The sequence below is a fragment of the Cricetulus griseus genome, chromosome 6, assembly GCF_003668045.3.
Source record: "Cricetulus griseus strain 17A/GY chromosome 6, alternate assembly CriGri-PICRH-1.0, whole genome shotgun sequence".
Lineage (NCBI taxonomy): Eukaryota > Metazoa > Chordata > Mammalia > Rodentia > Cricetidae > Cricetulus > Cricetulus griseus.
In genome coordinates this window covers 39619197-39639521 of record NC_048599.1, presented here as the reverse complement: position 1 = coordinate 39639521, position 20325 = coordinate 39619197, and positions in this window count along the sequence as shown.

Below are 20325 nucleotides of genomic sequence, written 5' to 3'. Positions count from 1 at the left end.
GGATACTATATGCCAGATTGTTGTCTTTAAATTGTTTGATTGCCAAGGAAAGACTTTCTGCTGCTAAAATACATTTGATTATAAATGCTGCTAAATTAATCCAACTTATACATTTTAAAAATGCTTTGACTTCAAAATTTAAGTCTAAGGACAGGCTACTTAGAAATAAAGATTTTGCTTGTATTGCCACAGAAAACGAAAAGCTGTGGATTCCTTCCAGACTAATACGGTTTGATTAAGCAAAAGCCCCTGAAGCTGAGACAATACAGCCTTACAGACTACAAAAACAAGGACTTGGTCAGGTTTCTGTGTTTTATCATGATTCCCCATGGTATGAACATCAACCCCAATCAGCAGGAAGCAGTTTAGAAAGAATGAAGCCCATATTCCCAAATATTGTTTATAAATGTTTATTTTCATTTAAATGGGGTTAGTTATAAATGATAATGAGCACAGTCAATCTCTTTTTAAAGAAAGAAAAGGGGAATAGGATATAGGAATGAATACTTTGCATTGGTATAGATTTTCATTTATTGATACAACTTTAAGGTCAATTTTGTGATATGTATATGTCTCCCCTTGTTTAGGTATTATGTTTATACAGATCTTTTAACTAAAATAGTCAGAACTTATAATTAGGTTAGTTAGGTTTTCTAGATATATAGAGATATATTTGAGATGGATAGGTATTCTTTAAACCTTTCAAAGACCTACAGAAATATGGCATTTAAATGGTTTAGGGATTTTCTTGGCAGTAAGACACAACTGCTCCTGGCACACCAATTACGTCAGAAAGGAGGATGGGCATCGAAGAAACTCGTTATGGAGTTTGCTTTCAACATGGCAATATTAGCCATTTGGGCAAGAAACTGCTCTTGACTGGACTGTTTGTTGCTGTATAAACTAGACATACAGGACCCACAAGAAAGTGACTGCTAAACTTACAAAACAAGACAGTACTGAAGGGTTCCTGTTGAAATGGAGAAGTGTGCTAGACACACTGTGGGCAATAGGCTGAAGATGGATGCCCCAACGTTACAGAGGAACTTTGGGTGACTGTCCAGGTAGCGAGATGTCTCTGTCAATTCTAGAGTTTATATATTATCCTTCTGTGGTCTTTGATACAGTTGAAGACAGATAGTTATGGTTACAGTTTTCTTCAGTTATTATAAAAGATAAGTTATCCTTCTTTTTATTTAAACAGAGAAGAGGAGATGATGGGGAAAGTACTTCTGTGTATGTTTATCTTATTGATTGTTGAATAAAATACTGTTTAGCCAATGGCAGCAAGTTAGACAGGACTGGGAGTCAAAGAGGATTCTGGGAAATGTAGTAGAGAGGTGGTGATCCAGGCAGGAAGTGACATAGCAAGGAGACTCATATTTAAAGAAGGAGAAACAGGAAGTGTCTCTCTTTCCCCTTTGCTTCCTCCAGTGGCAGGATGTGAGCCACAGGAAAGAGAGGTGCCAGCGAAAGGCATCCTATATAAGATAAGTCTTATAAAATATATAGATTTATGATAATTAAGACTGAGCTAACAGATGAGAATCCTAGTCATTGGCCAAGCAGCTATGTACCTAATATGTCTCTGTATTATTTTGTCCACGTGGCGGTAGGGCTCAGGCAGCTTTTGACAGAAAAATTTAACCTAACAACCTGGGCTGACTTTCAACTCAGGACAATCCTCCTGACTCAGATATACAAGAACTGAGATGATTGGCAGGAGCCACCACCTCCAGCTAGTACTCTCCAATGTTTCACAAACACTGCATCATTAATCATTCATTTTATTTCCTAAGCTTTCAACCAATCTTGCAAAGCATTTTCTATGTCTTTACATACTCCACTTTCTACATCTAAGAAATCTATCTATATTCTATCTTTTATTACTTATCTGCAAAGGATTTGCTCCATCTCGTCTACAACCCTCAGATTTTTCTACTTTCTCAAATATGGCACATATACTTAGAAGTCAATGAATTCACTGTCAGAAAAATTGTTAATTGCCTAATCTATGAAGTAAACCTTCAGCATTTAGTTCTATTGTTAATGGACCTCTTCAGCCTTGGTTCTCTTTTCCTTCTATAATGTTCTGTCTGGCTGATTTTCTTTCCCTCAATTAGACCTCAGTGTCTTCCAAATGTCCATCTCAATACTTCCCTGAAGCATGATCCTAATTAGTCTTATCAATAAAAAATGAGGAATCAGATATTTGGGTAAAAACTTGGAAGAGCAGAGAACCTGGAGCAGCTGCCAGTTGCTTTCTACCTGTCTCCATTCCTCTGTCCCAAAAGGCTGAGATGCTGTCTCTGCAGCTCTATATCAATTCCTGTCATGGACGCCTAAGTGCAAGTGCTGGAATTAAATAAATAAGCCTCCCAAGTCCTGGGATTAAAGTTGTGAGCCACCACCCACTGGTGTCTATGGTTAATTAATGATTCACTCCATCCTCTGGTCTCTAGGCAAACTTTATTTGTCAGAAAACAAATAAAGTATTACACAACATTTCCCCTTTTGTGTAAATAAAAAGTAAAGGTTATAAATGACATAGAAAAACTATATACAGTAAGCAGAATAACTATATACAAATATGTACAGTCAAGAATTATGTTAACAATGTCTATTCCATTTATATTTGACAAATTCAGAGAAAATATTTCCTTATCTATCCTATCTTGGTGAGTCCAAAATATTGTATCTAATTCACTTTTTATCCTAACTTGCATTACCAACCTAAAACTATCTTTTATGTTTCTCTACCTTATACAATTTACACCTCTTTTGTGAGAATTTTTCTGAATTTTTTAAAAAGGAAAACTATAACTATCTACTCTTCAACTCCATTAGAGACCTGGGAAGGATATAATATTACCTAAGTAAACAAGAAGAATGTAACGATAAATCTTTCTGCCAGCACCCTGAACCTGTCGCCACGTGGTTGCCCAAAATAACACACAGAGATTAATATTAGGAACAATGCTGTTGGCCAATGACTAGTATTTCTTATCTGCTATCTCTGTCTTAAGTATCAATCATAATTATTAACCTATGTATTTATAAAGAATTATCTGATGGAGGATACCAGCGGCATGTGTCATCTCTTGCCGGGTTCACAATGTGACTCCTGTCTTTCCTACATTTCTCAGAATCCTCCTTCACTCCTAGTCCTGCCTAACTTGCTTTCCTATTGGCCAACAGTGCTTTATTTGTCATCCAATAAGACAAACATATACACAGAAGGACCTCCCCCATCAGAAGTACAAGCAAGATACTTCCAAAAATTGTGAGACATGAGAGAAACAGCTGTCTGCCTGGACACTCACCTACGTTTTCTGTGTAATGTTGGAGCATCCATCTTTGGCCTACAGGCCTAAACTATCTGACAGAGTTTTCTGCGAAGCAGGATTTTTGAGGCACTGTACAACCTTGTCTTGGCAGTCACTTTCTTAAATGTTCTGCTTGTCCAATTTAGACAACATACTGTCAGCAGTTGAGATGAGAACAGTTTCTTGCCCAGTGGTTAACTTTTGCCACAGAGAAAGTAAAGTCCATATGGATTTTCTTTGATGACTATCATCTTCTCTGAAGTCGATTGTTGCTCCCAGGAGCAGACACATCTCAATGTCATAGAAAAGAACCTTGTATTATTAAAACATCTTAATGCCATATTCTATAGATCTCTAAAGTGTTTGAAGACCACCTACCTATCTAAAATATATCTGTTTGACCTTGAAAACATACCTAACTTGACTACAAGTTTGATTGTAATAGGTGACTAACTACTAAATTGCATTTCTTTATTATCCTAAATAGTTTGCAATAATAATTTTCAAGGACTAGAAATTTGCACTATATTGTTAAATGAGCTATACAGGCACAATACTTTGAACAAGAGCAGAAATGTATGTACAGTATGTTCTAACAAAAATAACCTCAAATTTATATCAATACACAAAAATCCATATCAATGTAAAATATTTAAGACCAGTAGTTGCTTTTTTGGTTTAAAAGTAGATTCAATAATCTATCCTTTTATCATACCATCTCTATAGCCCCCCTTTTTCCTTTTCAGAATAAGATCCCTGGATCTAATCTCCTTTGTCCAGGTTTTTACCCGATCATTGCCAATAACAACTTGTATCCAACTTCCCTAGACAATGACAAATATTCATAACCCCCTGAATGACCGAAAACTGCCTACCCTACCTCTTGGGAATGTGTGCATTATGTCCTTAAAATTATTTCTAGCTGTCTGGGGACAATGGCATCTTTAGGGGACCCTGAAAAAAATGGATAATTATCAAGTCCTGGGAGAACTAGCTGTATCATTTCTTGTCCAGTTTTTGTGTAATAGGTAAGTTCAGGGGTTGTCTCAAGTCCTGACTAGAGTGATCTGTGAGTCCAGACTATTTCAGCTAGCCTCGTTGAAATTGTCCAGAGCAGTTTGTAGTTCAAAGCTGATCTTTGGGTGATGTTTTTCAGGTTAGTGTTGTTATCATAGTTCTAGAGGAATTTTCCTTGTGGGGCCACATCTCCCTTTTGGATACTTCAAACGTTGCTGTAAGTTGTGGTCATGGTTTACTGCAGGAAAATTAGACATTTTAAATGTCATATGCAGCAGCTCTCAAAGAGGTTAAAGGAACCATAATTTGTTATGATCAGCCAGAGTACAAAAACTTAATTCCTAGTTACCTAAAAGAGACTCAAACCCAAAATCATGTATAGGAAACTAGATGATGCATTTTTCTAGAAGTATTTAATATTTTATATGACCATTAATATAAGAATATCTTGTTAAAAAGTTGAAAAATTATTTATATATATATATAAATTTTATAAATTCTGAGATAATATTTATACCTTAAGAAAAGCTTTAAAGAGTCAAAATAAAACCAAAGTATAATCAAATTAGTGGTAATAGAATAGTCCCTAAATTTGGTTTTTCTTCTGTCCTATCAGGTGGCTTTTCTGACAAGAGACAGTGATACTGGATTTTCTTTAACAAGCATGCTTGGGTTTAGAGGAGATAGCCATACTCCAACTTCAAAGCAAGCTTTAATTTTTAATTGGACTGGAAAAAAGACCATTTGCATTATATGTCTGTAGAGAATAACAGAAACAAACATTTGGGAAGATTTGTGAAATTTTTTCCTGTTACAGATGTGCTATACCAATAGGTCAATTTACTCTTTTTCTTGGGAATTTTTTTCTGGATTTGTTCCTTTTCTTCAGATGTCTCATTTGACCAATGGTCTTTGATTCCTTAGCTGGATGCCTTGAAAGGCAAAAACAAAACCCTGTCCCAACCCTAACTTTTGGGAGGTTCCCTTTTGGAAAGCTCTGTCTGATCAAATGAAATGATTTTACTGCCCAAGTGGAAAAACAGAAGAGAAGGCCCAGTTATTAAGATCCCTGGATGATCTTCCAGAGTAATGGGTTTGGTTCCCAGAACCCATACAGTGGCACAGAAAGCTCTACAACTCCAGTTCCAAGAAAGCTGATACCCTCATCTGGCTATTACAGGCAATGGAATGCATACACATAGTATATAGGCATCCATGTAGGCAAAACACCAAAGCACATAAAATAAATAATACTTAAAAATTAAAACAGATAAGACAACCCCAATACATCTATCACTCCTGAGACTTAGTCATCCCTTTAGTTTCATTAGTGTAAACCCATAACATCTCCCAAGCAAACTTTTTTCTAGTGTGTGCCTTGTCTAAACAAGCTTCAAAGTATTTTGTCTATGCCTACTATCTGGATCATTAAGGGATGTGGGAATTAAAACAATAGATATCCTCTTTAATTTTATTTAACCTAACATCTCCAAATACAATATTCACCATTCTCATTCCAAACAACCATAGAAACTTCATACCATTATCCAAACAAGGTTTGGTAACTATCATGTTCTCTTTCCTTTTCCAGTACCTCTCTGTAGCAGATAATATTATATTAATGCCTGCCCAGAGTCTCTAGGGTCTTTTAGCATCTTCATGCTGCATTGCTTAGCATTTTCACTTGCCATTATAATCTTATGACTTTTATTTTCACAGGGTTATCCTAGGGCTTGGAAACATGCTCAAAGAGAGAGCCAGATGAGCCTCACAGTCTCCTTCAGAAAAACTTCCATCCAACAACTAACTGGTAAAGACAACGAGGGGTAATTTACCCAGTGGAGCTGATATGGGATATGACTCAGGCTGGGCCCATCCCAGAACTAACATACTTGCCTGAGATTTTTGCCACCATTTGTTTGACTGTTCCTTACTCCTTTACATGTTCTGATAAAAACACTGTTTTTAACACTCACTTGAATAATAGATATGCTTCCTGACAACCTATGCCCAGCATCTTACCCCAGGCTCCATCCATCTTCTATGTAGAGTTGACCACTAAATCCTATTAGATTGCTCTGTGATTCTAGACTTTGGTGCTCCATTTCCTCTAACATGAAGTCCTCATCATAGCACCTCAGATCATCTGAAACTGTGCTCTCCAGTTCCAGATACTCCTACACTCCCCAGTGACTGTGACATCAAATCAGACCATAGAAAATGTTACTCTGTTCAAACATTTGATAGTTCAACACCTTCTTCATAATATTTGAGAAAGCTTTCTCTCATAAAAAGAAGCTTTTTATTCCTTTTCTCTTTGAAAAAATCAGTAGCTTATCTCGAAAATGGTTTCGATGCTCTAATAGCTATTGCCTTTTTTTCTGGCTGTCCTGCAGTTCTGCCTTTTTCCCTATGCCTCTCAGCATCTTCTACACGTTATACTTGCAATGCTTTCCTTTACTTTGCCTAATTTTTCGCAGTATGCATGCCTCTATCTAAAGATAAGGAAGTTTTCTCAATCATTTTCATCCCCACATAGTTCATTCTGCCTAGCAGATACTCAGGAACTATCTATGGCAACCTATAAATCACCTGTTCAGTAATCAATGACCCCTGGAGTTGAGACATCCTTGACATGGTAGTGTCACCAAACTAATCAGAAAGGGCAATTTCATACTTTTTAGCTGTCCTGTGTTCCACATTGTAGGTCACAGATTATCCAAATCAAATCACAAAGAGAGACAATACCCAAAATTTTAATAGTGTATGTGTTTAATTGTCACTAATAGACTTAATTGCCAAATTGATTTGGACACTTTAAAGAAAGTGAACATTAATTTAATTTGGTATAGGATAACTAGATTCTACAGTCTTAGCTGTTTAAGAGTTACAGAGTTGAACAGTCAAAGCATATATATATATATATATATATATATATATATATATATATATATATGGTCAGTTGTGTTATGGAAGGATGCTGGTGCTTCTTATTATCTCTACTGAGGGTTGGACCAGCACATCCTTGATTTCAATACTGATAAGCACACAGTGCCACTAGCTGATAACCTCAAAGCTCCCATCTTCTTGGGTTTGCCAATGGTTTTGTGAAGATAGATGCTGTGTGTCCATTCTTCCTGGAGGCAATTTCTTTAAAAACTAAAATTAGTACTGTCTCCATTGCCCCCTGTACTCAATTTTCACTGTGTGGAATGACTTTGGAGATTAGTCAATAACTCATAGTTTCTGCTAAATCTTATAAGCTTAAAATGAGAAACACACACAAACTTTTATTGCTTTAGCCTTGTCGTTACCTACACACTAGAAATGGTATCCACTTCTTATCTGAAGCAAAATATACCTAAAGGTAGAGGCTGCCCCTCTTGGTATCCAACCAAGATTCATCACATATTGCACATAAAACTATGAATTAAAAAATGCTATCCTAGTCGTCAGTTAAATTACTTGGAAATTATAACCCTAAGCTTTCCATGATATATATCTTATTTTATTGAATGCAAAGTAAAATGTTGTTTTATTTACTTTTGTTTTTAATGGGGCTAGCTCCAACCAACTTTTAGAAGGTAGTAAAATGTGGAATCTCTTACTTGTACCAGTCCTCATTAAGTGTGCCCTTTAAATTTTTTTTAACATTTTTTATCAGTTGGTTTATGTTACCCTATAACAAACAACATCTCAATTTGATAACAGAAAACACCCACTTATTTCTTGTAATTGTATGGTTTTATTTGGTGACTTGGATAATCCAAGCCAATTACTTTTCAAGCTCTGGTAAACTGCAAGGTAGCCAGGCAACTCTGTTGATTTAACTCAGTTTTCTCATGTGCTCATACCCTAATAGGAACAATTGATGGACTTTAATCCGCTCCTGCTCCCGTGCCTCAAATTTCACTGTCTTTTGTTCATAGTGAAGGAAAAAGAGCAAAAGATGAAGAGAATTGTGAGGACCCTTGAAACCCTTGGTTCAGAACAATGTTTCTACCACAATCTGTTAGTTACTGGACTCCTGGGCTCCAGTGCAGTGAAAGCCCTCATGCTGAGAGGAAAACAGCAAAGTGGAGATTCTGGAAAGCAGAAACCCTTTGAGTCATCTTGAAAAGCAGACTTTATCTCCCCCAGTTTATCATATTTGTCATTGTTCCAAGATGTCTTAAGTCTATACATTTGTTCTCCTAAGATTTGTGATTAAGATGACATTTGAGAAATACACAGAAAGATAAATGATTTATAACACTATCTTCTGTATGTATAGACATTACTACTGAAGAACTACTCTATGCCCTCCATATCCACAGCACAGTCTTTCCAAATATAGAGTACCATTTATGCATGAAGAACCATATAAAATGGGCATTCTGTGTGCCAAGAGGGATGCTTTATATTTTGTGTGACAGAAATATTATTGATTACAAAATAACATTGAATGTACATACATGTGCATTCATTGCGTACTTGCTAAGTATAATTGTCTTTGCATCCATCTTTAACATATAAACTAATTGCATACTTATAATACCCATTTTACAAATGAGGATACTGAAACTTTTATGGAGTTGGGTACTGACTGAGCTTTTGGTTCACAAATAAAATGGCACTTGCTATTCAGCAATGCTCTCAGAGGTGTCTTTCTTTGATTTTATATCAGTCCCCAGAAATGTTCTCTATCTCTCTTGCACACTGAAGTCAGGTGTTCCAAAATATGCCTTTAATACTGCCCCTGAAGATACAGTCCATTGATCAACAATAGCAACATCACCAAAGCTTGCTTGAAAATTCTCATATTTCTTCCTCTTGGATTACAGCATCCAGGATAAAACTCGGAAGTATGTATTTTTAAAATCTGGACAGATATTTCTGACACATTTGAAAGCTTGAGACTGACCAGTTATCACTATGTATGATATTCAGTTCTGTAAATAAGCCTGGGTGATAGGAGACACCCAAGCTCTTTCTCAGACATTTTGGACCAATATGTTCAAATAGTTCTATGGGAAATTCTGTACTTAGGATTGACAAATCACGTCTTTATTCTAAGTAGACTTCCTTATATACTTAGTTATGTTCCAATGTATGTACATTAGTATTTATTAAACTTGCATAGTTTTTCCCACTGAGAAGCATAACTCATATAAACTTTCATTCAGAAAAGTATTAAAAACAAAGGATTCTCAACCTTTGACAAGAATCAGTTACTCCAGGATTCCAGATGACAGAATGATTGGTGCCTCATCTACAAATAATGAGGTATTGTGTCAGAGGGTTGTCTGAGCTATGAGCAGTAGAATGTAGTGTCTCTCAGACCTGTGACCTGGCATGCACATCTCAGATGAAGCCATTAGCCTTTCTATGGGGATAAATCACATGCTCAGGCATGACTAACTTCAAGATTAAACTCAGAAGCTAAGGCCCAGGATAAACATTGGTGCTCTCATGCCAAATAAGAAACCACAGTCTAATTCTTCTCAAAATTGTCATTTTCAATTTCTGTCAGAGCATCTGAGATATACTGACCCATCACTAATTGGCCCCTTATCTCTGAGTGCTAGAACAGAAGGAATTAGTTTCAGGAAATATTTCTGTTGCCAGCTATCTAGAAACGTTTTTTAAAAAATACCTCCCTTGGTAACTTTCACCTCCATCGGTAACTTCTCCCTTGGTAACTTTCATTAAGACCTGTGCATGAAGGACAGAGAATTTCTATTTTGGAAAAATGTTTTTCAACTCAGTTTTTTCTTTCAATCTAAATGTCTTCAGTTTCCATTTTCAAAGTAGCTCATAGTCTAAAAACAATCACTTGTGGAATGCTTCCTAATAAAATGTATTTCTAAAAATGATTGATTAATGACTTAAAATAGCCAATGCATGTAAGAACCTGCTGCTCAAACTGTGGTGTGTAGATTAGCAGTAGTGGCACTACCTGGAACTTCCTGGACATTCATTCTTTGGCTCTAACCAAGGTACACAGAGTTATTTAGTTAGCATGTTGAAGGGTCTCTATAATACCAAAGTTAAAGATATTGGCATAGAAAATATGGTTTGGCCATCTTGAGGTATTTGAAAAAGACTACATATGCAAAGGAAAATGTAAGTCATTATGAAAATTTGAAATGGATCAAAACATGGTCCTTCAGGGATCATAGAGGTTAGAGAATACTGAATGTGATAAATTGAATGATTGCCTGAAGTCAAACTACCTATAACGTGAACCTACAAAAAATGGTTGAGTACTTGAAAGTTATATAGGGGGAGTCCTGAAGGCAGCAGAACTGAAAGTTTGGTGAGCAGGGACATATTCCTAACTGGACACATAAGGGATGTCTGGGATGTTGCCACTGCCTTCAAAGAGTCATTGGTCACCCCTCTGTGTGAGTATAGAATACAAACTTCTAGCCAAAATGACTTATGATACCTAAGGAAAAAGAGAAGCTGTAAGATGTCAGCAGTGTGTGTGGCACTGGGGATGGGGCCACTAATGAGAAAAAGCAGGTGAATATGACTCTGATAATATTACTATAATCTGAATATCTATGAGCCCTGAAACCTGTGTATTGAAACCCTAACGTCCAAGGCTACAGTATGAAGAGATAGAACATTTCTGAGTGATTAGATCATAAGGGTAGAGCACTCAGGAATGGGATTAGTGATCCATATGGTTTTAATAAGGCTTGTTTATCTAGCTCATGTTGAAATTAATCTCCCATCATGGAATAGGAAGATGGGGACAGGTGGAACCTTTAAGAGATTATCAGGTCTCAACTTTCACACATGGATTAACACAGCTATGGGTTAAGAGGATCTGGAAAGTGTGAGTCTCCAAAAATCAGTTTGGCTAGGTGTCTAGTTCAGTTCTTGTCTCTTACCATATAATTACCTCTATTGCATGGTATCAGAAACATGAGCTTCTTTTCTTTATAACGTAGTGCATGACATTTAGCTAATAGATTCTGGAAAGAAACAAAGATGGTGTCTTTATAAAGGAAACCAGAAAGAACTATTGCCTGCCCTTGACCACCATTCTAGGACATAATAATGTTGACAGCCTGTGGCCATCATCAGTGACTATTCTATCATCCTGAACACAAACTATCCACGCTAATTCATATTTTTTGTTCATGAGTCATTCAATTTATAAGATATGTTACAGAAACCCAAATGGACTAAGATGAGGATTTGCAAGAATATATGTCAGACTGCTATATCTGTGGTAGAATCATTTATGTATTCAATGAAAACATTGGTCAGGGTATAATATGTCATCTGAAAACATTTGCTGACGAGAGTAGAACTGAACCTAGACATTGAAGAACCCAGTTATCTTTTCCTGTTCAGCTACTGTCTTTTAGTTCCCTTGGGGAGCTCATCTGTTCTCTGTCTGAGAGTGGAATTATGATAGGACCTATTCTATATTCCTGGTTGCAAGGTTAGTCATAAGACTGAATCACTGGCAGGAGAACTTGACAAAAATCCAGCCAGAGAAATAAACATATCTGCATATTGGGAAAGAGGACTTTGTTTCTTCTTTGATATTATGGAGCTCAATAATGTAAACAGTTGAGAAGACTCATTAACAAAGGAGAAACTGAGTCTGAGTGAGCAAAATATGAAGCCTGATATGTGAGCTAACATATTACTATGTTAATTTTTCCCAGAAGACAATCAGCATAGAGTTTTATTGCTTACAGTTAAGTTTTTCCTAGGGTTAGACTACTATTTTTTGTATTGCTTATGTTTTCTTATGTTTTTTTTATGGGATTAACAAGAAAAATTTCCAGTTCCCTTTCTCATTTTTTTCTGAACCTTATCCTTTTATGTTTATCAGCATACAAACTCTGTTTTCTTTTTCTTCTATCTTTTTTTGGGAAGTAAGGGGTGGTGAGGCTGTGACTGTGTACTCTGTTCAGATCTCTCTCTGCATAAATCAAATTTTAAGGATTTTTCACCTTTTATGTAAAAACCATATGCTCATTTTGATCCCATAAACTTCATAGTGGATTAAAATAAGGTCAAAAGTTAATATATTTTAGGGAAAGGTGATTACTTTTAGTCTTTAATGTATCAATTTATTTCTTGACTTTGAAAAGGAAAATAGCATTGAAGAAAATATTTTCAACAGCCAACTCTATTAGGTTGTATCTTATTTTCAAATAATGATAGAAATATTCTTACAAATAAACTGAAAATGGATTAACTTTGAAAAACAGGGAGAGTGAACTACTGAACAAAACAGTTTAGTATTTTAAGATACATCAAAACTTAGCAATATATTGCCACTGTCAAAAAGCATAAATGAAAGAAGAAATTCCTAAGGGGTAAACAACAAAAATAAAACTCTGTATTTTTAAAGACTCTTAAAATCTAAGTTAGGGCACATGGGCTGACTTAAAGTATGTATGAGCTTCTGAACTTAAGACAAAACTTCAGATTTGGTGAGAGGGTAAAACCTTGTTGGTTATGTGAATTTGCCCAATGTTCTTCTTTTTTATTTTATAATATGCTGATCATAATTCCTACCAGTTGAGGGCTCACATGAAAAGAGACATTTCATGTCTCTTTTTTGAGCCTCACAATAATATATGAACCTTCCTTGAGGAAATGAGAAACATGGTACTAAGATGTTTTTAACATTTCTCAATAGTTGATGATAAATAAATGATCAAACTGGGATTCCTATTCTAAGTGTCTCTAAGTCTATAGTGTGAGCACTGAACTACCTTGCATTGGCCAGATAAGATGTGGTTTTCCTCCCTCTCTGTTGCCACACACACCTCATCAATGTTCAAAAACTTTTTCAAGGTTTGGCAGAACACCTAAAATATATAACATAAAGGTGGAAGTATAATTTTGGCTCCTTGGTTCAAATGTTTGATCTATCATCTATGGTAGTTATCCAAATATGGGCAAGCAAAGCCACTCATACACAGTGTCTTAGGGCTTTATTGCTGTGAAGAGACACCATGATCATGACAACTCTTTTTTTGTTATTTTTGATGATAAGTATTCTTTTTGCAGATTTTTTTATTTGAATTAGAAACAATATTGTATTACATGTCAATCCCAGTTCCCTCTCCCTCCCCTCCTCCCCTACCCCCCCAACTAAAACCGTACGTATCACAAATCCTTTCTGCTCCCCAGGGAGGGTGAGGCCTTCCACATGACAACTCTTATAAAAGGAAACATTTAATTCGAGTGAACATACAGTTTGAGAGGTATAGTCCGTTATCATCATGGTGAGAAACATGGCGGCATACAGTCAGACCTGGTGCTGGATAAGTAGCAAAGAGTTCTTGATCTTGATCTACAGGCAGCAGAAGACTGAGTATTGCTTTGAGTGTCAGGGTCCCTGTAATATTTTAGAAATATGTTCCACCCACCCACAGTGCTGAGAGCTCAGAAGTTCTGTTGTCTTTTAGATATCAGCTGATTACCCACTGATGCCTGGCCTGGGTGGGGAATGGCTCCTATTCTGTATAACAAATGACTTGGGCCAGGGCAGGGTGGGCCAGACCCACCCTGAGGGCTAGTAAGAAATGCTGGTGTGGAGTGTGTGAGAGCTTGAGTACATGCTGCTTAGGAGTGTCTCTAGTATTAAAGGAAATATTTCCTATCAGCCCTTTATGCATGATAGTAGATATCTTCTGCCATTACCCCTGCTTTTGGAAGGTTACTTGAGATAATGCTTCAATAAATCGTGGCCTTCAGTATTTCCTGGGAGCCCTCCTGTTATGACCAGGTGTCTCCCACTCGTCTTTAATGCAGTTGTGTAGTTAGCTTCACCGTGTCCACACACCCCCTACCCAGGATAGGACTTGGGGCTGTTTGGCTGGTTCTGATTGCAGTCCTAAAGACACCAGTCCAGAAAACTTGAGCATATGAGACTGCAAAGCCCACCCCCATAGTGACACACTTCCTCCAACAAGGTCACTCCTTCTAATATCACCACTCCCTATAGACCAAGCAGTAAAACACATGAGTCTATGAGAGCCATTCCAACTCAAACCAACACATCTGGTAGCCAGAAATCACCCCCTGCTCATATGGCTCAAGAAATTATATAAGTACATTGTAATTAAATGTAAAATGTGAGTTGTCTTTCAGTCCCCATCCCCTCTACCCATATACAGTCTGGTTCTACAATGAAAGAGAGATGAAGAAGGCAACCTAAGGTCCAGAAAGGGTCACTTAATATTTTTCTAAGCTAATTTTTTCTTATGATCTGCCTAGCTTCTGTATCTAATGGCTTCCTGTAGAGTATATAATGGCTATAAGTAAAATGTGTATATATACATGTGTGTATGGCAGCTGAGAAAACCACCCCATTTTAACATACTATAAATAAATGCATTTTCCTTTATCAAATGTTTTCCTTATTTCTTAAACAGAAGAGGCACATTTATGGACCTAAGTGAGGGAACAACACCTAAGGGACAGTTTTTATGACAGTTCTGCAGTAAAACTCATTGTTGGTGATAAAGGTGAAAATTACTTTCCCCTGATGTGTTTATTTGATTATTTCTTTTCCTTTGATGGTGCTCCTCGGTGTTCAAAGATACTGTCTCCCCAAGTTAGGAAACTTCTCTATGGGTTAGCCAGGTTCCGTAAGTGGTATACAATAGGCGACTCAAAACCATTCTGTCCACTTATCTGTCCTTTAATACTGGGCCTCACTGAATGGATTAGGAAATCAGCAAACTGGGTAATTATCCTTTACCAAACTCCATCATCACCACACTGTGCTCCCAGCTCACCAGCTCACTGGAGCAGATGTTTAAAGAATGTGGCAAGGGTCATTGTTCAATCCATAAACCCGTATGGTGGTGGGATCTAGCTGGCAAAGGGTACCTTTTGTCCATGTACCTTGTCTAAAAGACCAAGCATTCTTCTCATAGCCATTTCTTGCTTAGAGGCTACTAGGAGCCTCAACTTTCTGGAAATATTCCTGAAAGTATTGATGAATATCAAGAACACAACCCCAGACAAATTGTTTTCTTTGTGCAAGAATTGACTAGATTAAGAATCTTCCTTTGAGTTCTAGCATTTTAATAGTTTTATATTTTAAATTATTCTTATAATTATTATTTTAAATTACTATGCATGCATTCTTGACAGTATTATTATTTTTAGTCAATTAGCTTTACAGAACTTTTACTATGTGTAATGCCCCATAGTAGAGAATTATAAAAGTCCTAAATGAATTCTGTGAAGCTCAGCCTGATGGAACAAGCCCATTATTTCAGCTACTCAGAAGACCAAAGTAAGACAATTGCAAATTTAAGGCCTGACTGGGCTACAAAGTAGGTTCAATAAATAAAAGGAATGCTAAGGAGGATTTGATTCAGGGGTAGAGTACTGGATGGTATATGTGAGAGCCTGGGTTCAAGCCCCAGTACCACGAAAGAAAGAAAAGGAAGGAAGGAGGGAGAACAAGAGAGGAAGGGGAAGGAGGAAGGGAGGAATAGGAAGGATTATTAGAGTGACTGGCACATGAAAAGCATCATGCTGGACTCAACCCAGCAGGTATTAGATGCCCTCCATTATTGGGCTCCTAGGCTTGCAATTAATCTCTGCAGCAATATGTAGCTCAATGGATGAGACGTTTCTAAGGGAAGAATGTCCATCTTATACAGTCAGCCTTTATTACAGTGATTGACAAATGGTAGCCTTTCCATTTGGTGCTTAATAAATGTGAGCACACTAAAATACAAGCCAGAAGGTATTATCTACACCAGCTTAGACTGAGTATCATAAGTAAGAGGACAGGACAGTTCATAAGGAATGTTCAGATGAACTCTGTAAAAAGAGAGAAGACTTCCTGTGTTCAGGGTACAGCTTCAATAAACACTTCAATGACAATGTCACCATCAGGGAGTGGAGACTTCTCTTAAAAATAGGAAATATAATGGTGAAAGGTATGCTGTTTTCATGGCTCATCTGTCTGCTACCCTGTAACAAAGCTACTTGACAGCTAGTGTTGCTGACCTTACTTTGTAGATGAGCAGAGTATCGGGGAAAGGTGTGTTTTTTGCTCTGCATTACAGGACTAGATTGTCATGGATAGGTTGGAATGCAGCCATCTGTACACATGATCTCAGCTGGTACCCACTGGCAATAGATCATAAGGCCAAGCTGAGTCCTCCCAGCCTTGAGTCAAGAATCACTTAGCTGAAATCATTTAGTTTACATGGTGTTCTGTGGAACTATGCATCTGTTGGACTAAGGCTAAGGTTGGAAATCAGAAAGTGTCATAGTTGTCTTTGGAAAATCAATATTTCTTCATTTATAAGATATTGGTGGCTGGTCTGAGTCAACACAAGAGATAAAAGATGATATATATGAGAAGAAATAAGCCATCTGAGTCAGAAACAAGGTCCTACAGACTAGGTTAATCACAAGGACTTCCTCTAAGTTTGAATTAGTATAGAAAAATAGGACTGGAGAGATGGCACAGATTTAAGACCACAAACTGCTCTTGCTGAGGACATGAATTCAGTTCCCAGCACATATTTCAGGTGACCCACAAGCACCTATAACTCTAGATGAGGAGGATTTGACTTCTTCTGGCCTCCCCATGTTCTAGGATACACACACACACACACACACACACACACACACACACACACACACACACACACGCACGCACGCACGCACGCACACATGCACGCACGCACACACACACACACACACACACCACCACCACCACCTGAACCACCACCACACCAAACCACACACATAAAATACTGTTTTAAAAGGATGGAAAACGGGATAAACTAAAGGCACTTGAAAAGGAAAAGAAGTAGGTCTCTCATCTCTGGGATATGCTTTAAGTCTCTCACTGGCTAAGCAAAAATAATTTCAACAGCTGATATAACATGAAACAGTATTCTCAATTCTGAGAGATATTTTTAAATAAGCATTATAATGGCTAATTAACCACATTAAAGGTCAAAATATATATGGCATTTGGACACAATCTTACTCTTCTCATCCTCAAACCTGCATTTTCCTGAGAAAATTTCACAAACAAAATTATAAACCATATTTACAGTCAAAGCAAGTGTGCCCCATGGATAGTAAAAAACCCTCTGATCTTAATTATCTGTTATCATCATTTCTGTATTCCTTTCCTATCTGTAAGTATACATGAAAAAATTCATAAACCAATAAATGAATTTTAACCTCACTATGAAAGATTTTAGATAATATTTTTACAATATATCTTTATTTCATCCTCTGGACTAGGATATAGGTTACATCCTTGGACAATAGAGCTCCAGACACCATACCTACGCTATTCTTTATAGACTATGGTGTGATTCTCTCCTGGGGTGCTCTGTTTCTTCTAGAATGCATGCTATTATACTTCTTATTTAATTTTTGAGATCATAACATAGTTATGTCATGTCTTTCTTCTCTTTCCTCCTTTCAGATCCTCCTTTTTACCTCCTCTTTGCTCTCTTTCAAATTCATGAGCTCTTTTTCATTAATTATTGTTACATTCATATAGGTACAGGGATTTATGTATATATTCCTAGCTATAAACTGTTCCATCTGTATAATGCTGCTTGTGTGTTTTTCAAAGCTGACTGTTTGGTATTGAATAATTAATCAGTTTACTTGTACTCTTCTTTGGAGAAGACCATTTCTTGCATTCCTTGGTTGCCTTTGTGTAAGCTTGATGCCTTTTGGCTTTCCTGGCCTACCTTGTCTTAAGTGCATGTGTATGTGATACCCCATTGCCCACTTTTACAACTTAACATGTATTCTTTTTCTTAATACACACACACTTTGCTTAGTAAACCTCTTCTTAGTAAACCAAACTTGTCCCATAAGTTGACTCACTCTGAAATTCTTTACCATGGCATTAATCAAGATCTTGGCTTCCCACACTGGCAATGTTGAAGTGTATGCAATCTGCTAAACCCATCACTAATTTAGGCACAGTGACTTATATCATGGAGAGCATTATTTGAGTAGATCTTAGCCACCTTATTACCCATTTCCTAGGGATTCCAACAGGGGAAGAGGCAACAAACTAAAAATAAAAAACAAAGCACACTACCCCCCAGTTTGATTATTTCCTGCCATATATTCCTCTTAGGTATGTTTGCTTCTTTTTGTACTAGAGCTTTCAAGTGTGCTGTTATGTTGCTAGTATTAGATTCTTCAATTTCTTTTTTTCTTTCTCTCCATTTTTATTTACATTAGAAACAAGATTATTTTACATGTCAATCACAGTTCCCTCTGCCTCCCCTCCTCCTCTGCCTCCCCTCCTACTCTGCCCCCCCAACTAACACCCTACCTATCCCATACCCTTTCTGCTCCACAGGGAGGGTGAGACCTTCCATAGGGGGTCTTCAGAGTCTGTCATATCCTTTGGGAAAGGGCCTAGACCAACCCCCTTGTATCTAGGCTCAGGGAGTATCCCTCCATGTGGGATGGGCTCCCAAAGTCCATTCATATGCTAGGGATAAATACTGATTTACTACAAAAGGCCCCATAGATTTCTGACGTCTCCTCACTGACACCCACATTCACAGGGTATGGATCAGTCACATGCTGGTTATCAGTCTGGAAAACAAGAATTCCCCTTTGTTCAAGTCAGCTGTTTCTGTGAGTTTCACCAGCCTGGTCTTGACCCCTTGCTCATCACTCCTCCTTCTCTGCAATTGGATTCTAGTTCAGTTCAGTGTTTATCTGTGGGTGTCTGTTTCCACTTCCACCAGCTGTTGGATGAACGCTATAGGATGACATGTAAGTCAGTCATCAGTCTCAGGGGAGGGCATTTAAAGTAGCCTCTTCTCTGTTGCTTAGATTGTTAGTTGGTGTCATCCTTGTAGATCTCTGGACAATTCCCTAGTGCCTGATTTCTCTTTAAACCTATAATGTCTTCCTCTATTATGGTATCTCTTATCTTGCTCTCATCTATTTTCCCTCAACTCAAACTTCCTGCTCCCTCATGTCCTCCTCACCCCTCCTCTTCTCCCCTTCTCATTCTCCTAGCTCCCTCTCTCCTCCCTACATGCTCCCAATTTGCTCAGGAGATCTTATCTCTTCTAGGAGAGAATGTATGTCTCTCTTAGAATCCTCCTTGTTTCCTAGTTTATCTGGCAGTGTGAATTGTGAGCTGGTAATCCTTTGCTGTATGTCTAAAATCCATATATGAGTGAGTTTCTCTTTTTGTGACTGGGTAACCTCGCTCAGAATGGTTTCTTCTAGTTCTATCCATTTACCTGTGGATTTCAAGAATCCATTTTTTTTTCCTGCTGAGTAGTACTCCATTGTGTAAATGTACTATATTTTCTGTATCCGTTCTTCTGTTGAGGGGCATCTAGGCTGCTTCCATGTTCTAGCTATTACAAATAATGCTGCTATGAACATAGTTGAACAGATGTCCTTGTTGTATGAATGTGCTTTTTGTGATATTTACCACTATGAAATTTTATCACCTCATTCATTGTGTCCCATATATTTGGGTATGTTGCACATTCATTTTCATTGATTTCTAATAAGTTCCTTGTCATAGTAGTCATTCAGTAGATAATTGCTCAGTTTCCATGAATTTGTCGGCTTTCTGCTGTTTCTGTGGTTGTTGAAATCCAGCTTTAATTTATAGAAGTCTGCTAGAATAGAGGGATTTATTTCAATTTTCTTGTATCTGCTGGGACTTACTTTGAGACTAAGTATGGGGTCAGTTTTGGGAAAGGTTCCATGCAATACTGAGAAAGTATATTCTTTTGTGTTTGGATGAAATGTTCTATAGATAACTATCAGGTACGTTCTTTTCATTATGTCTGCTAGCTCCATTATTTCTCTGTTTAGATTTTTTGTTTATTTGTTTGCATGACTTATCTATTGGTGAGAGTGGAAGGGCTCAAGGAGGGATGGATTTCCCCTAGGAAGGGGAAATAGAATAGACTTCACAAGTGGCCTGGTGGCAGATGGTGTTGAGACTAGGAGATATCAA